Genomic DNA, 2,500 nt, shown 5'->3' on the forward strand with positions numbered 1-2,500 from the left:
CCCCCATCAACAAGCCCATACGTGGCACGTAGTGCCACCATATCCTTCCCTAGAGCACAAGCTTGTTGCTAGAGAGCAAACGAGAACGTAAGAATCACCCCCACGTTAACGAGCCCAAAAAATTTCGTTTTGTGGCACCCAAGTTCAACCCATGGAAGCAAGGTCGACATCATCCGAATACCACCAAGAGCAACAATGTGCGTAGCACTGGGTGCCATAACACCATCCGCCGTGCACAGTCATGTTGCCAAGGAAGCACCCTAACGAATAGGCCCAACCGCCATGGGGTCAACTAGAGCACCGGGGGGCTCGAAAACGTGAGAAAGCCCCTAGCATCAACGATTGCCCCCATCAACAAGCCCATGCGTGGCACGTAGTGCCACCATATCCTTCCCTAGAGCACAAGCTTGTTGCTAGAGAGCAAACGAGAACGTAAGAATCACCCCCACGTTAACGAGCCCAAAAAATTTCATTTTGTGGCACCCAAGTTCAACCCATGGAAGCAAGGTCGACATCATCCGAATACCACCAAGAGCAACAATGTGCGTAGCACTGGGTGCCATAACACCATCCGCCGTGCACAGTCATGTTGCCAAGGAAGCACCCTAACGAATAGGCCCAACCGCCATGGGGTCAACTAGAGCACCGGGGGGCTCAAAAACGTGAGAACATAAGAATCACCCCCACGTTAACAAGCCCAAAAATTTTCGTTTGTTGTGCATCCCGGTTCAACCCATGGAAGCAAGGTCAACATCATCCGAATACCACCAAGAGCAACCGTGTGCGTAGCACTGGGTGCCATAACACCATCCGCCGTGCACAGTCATGTTGCCAAGGAAGCACCCTAACGAATAGGCCCAACCGCCATGGGGTCAACTAGAGCACCGGGGGGCTCGAAAACGTGAGAAAGCCCCTAGCATCAACGATTGCCCCCCATCAACAAGCCCATGCGTGGCACGTAGTGCCACCATATCCTTCCCTAGAGCACAAGCTTGTTGCTAGAGGGCAAACGAGAATATAAGAATCACCCCCACGTTAACGAGCCCAAAAAATTTCGTTTGGTGGGGCTCGACAATGTGAGAAAGCCCCCAACATCAACGGTTGCCCCCCACCAACAAGCCCATGCGTGGCACGTAGTGCCACCATAATCCTTCCCTAGAGCACAAGCTTGTTGCTAGAGAGCAAACAAGAACGTAAGAATCACCCCCACATTAACGAGCCCAAAAAATTTCGTCCCGACGTTTTTGGTGGGGCTCGACAACGTGAGAAAGCCCCCAACATCAACGATTGCCCCCATCAACAAGCCCATGCGTGGCACGTAGTGCCACCATATCCATCCCTAGAGCACAAGCTTGTTGTTAGAAAGCAAACGAGAACGTAAGAATCGCCCCCACGTTAACGAGCCCAAAAAATTTCGTCGGGACGTTTTTGGCCGCCGGCGGCCACCACCAACCACCGCGGCCGCCGGCGGTGGAGACGAGTCCCCCCGCCGGTGGCACGGGGGGGGTGGGCACTCGCCTTTTCCATGGGCGCGAGGGGCATGCCCATGTGAGGGGGGCATCATGGACAGCCCTCCTGGCTGCCCATGTTGGGGCCTTGCATGCCCCCCCTAAAGAGCATTTAGAGCCATATCCCAACTGGCAGGAGGAAACATCAATTTTCCGAGCAAACATAAAGGCTTTTTTTGTTGAAATACTTCGAATTTGAATGAGATTTTTTGCAGGCATGCTTAGATAAATCATATCTTGAAGTAGGAACAAGCCTTACAATTTTTTGACGTCGGGATTTTTTTTAAAAATTTTTTAGGTTTAAAAATACCGAAAAATCAAAAAAAATTGAAAATGTTCCATTAATGGTAGGTGATTCTTGGAACACATCCAAAATATATTGGAATGAATTTAGGAAACCAATTTGGGTGGTTTCGATCGTCCAAAAGCACGGGAAAAGTGTTTGCCCCCGTGCATGTCAGCGGCAGTGTCAGCGCATGGCCCGTGGGGCTGTCACGGCATGCCATGGTGCCCGTGTGTGGGGGGCACTTAGCCAGCCTCGACACCATGTGCATGCGTGGGCTTGCCACGGTGCCCGTCAGTGGGGGGGAACTTAGCCAGCCTCGACACCATGTGCATGCGTGGGCTTGCCACGGTGCCCGTCAGTGGGGGGGAACTTAGCCAGCCTCGACACCATGTGCGTGCGTGGGCTTGCCACGGTGCCCGTCTGTGGGGGGGAAGTTAGCTAGCCTCGACCCCATGTGCGTGCGTGGGCTTGCCACGGTGCCCGTCAGTGGGGGGGAACTTAGCCAGCCTCGACACCATGTGCGTGCGTGGGCTTGCCACGGTGCCCGTCAGTGGGGGGGAACTTAGCCAGCCTCGACACCATGTGCGTGCGTGGGCTTGCCACGGTGCCCGTCTGTGGGGGGGAAGTTAGCTAGCCTCGACCCCATGTGCGTGCGTGGGCTTGCCACGGTGCCCGTCAGTGGGGGGGAACTTAGCCAGCCTCGACA

The sequence above is a fragment of the Carya illinoinensis genome, chromosome 15, assembly GCF_018687715.1.
Source record: "Carya illinoinensis cultivar Pawnee chromosome 15, C.illinoinensisPawnee_v1, whole genome shotgun sequence".
Lineage (NCBI taxonomy): Eukaryota > Viridiplantae > Streptophyta > Magnoliopsida > Fagales > Juglandaceae > Carya > Carya illinoinensis.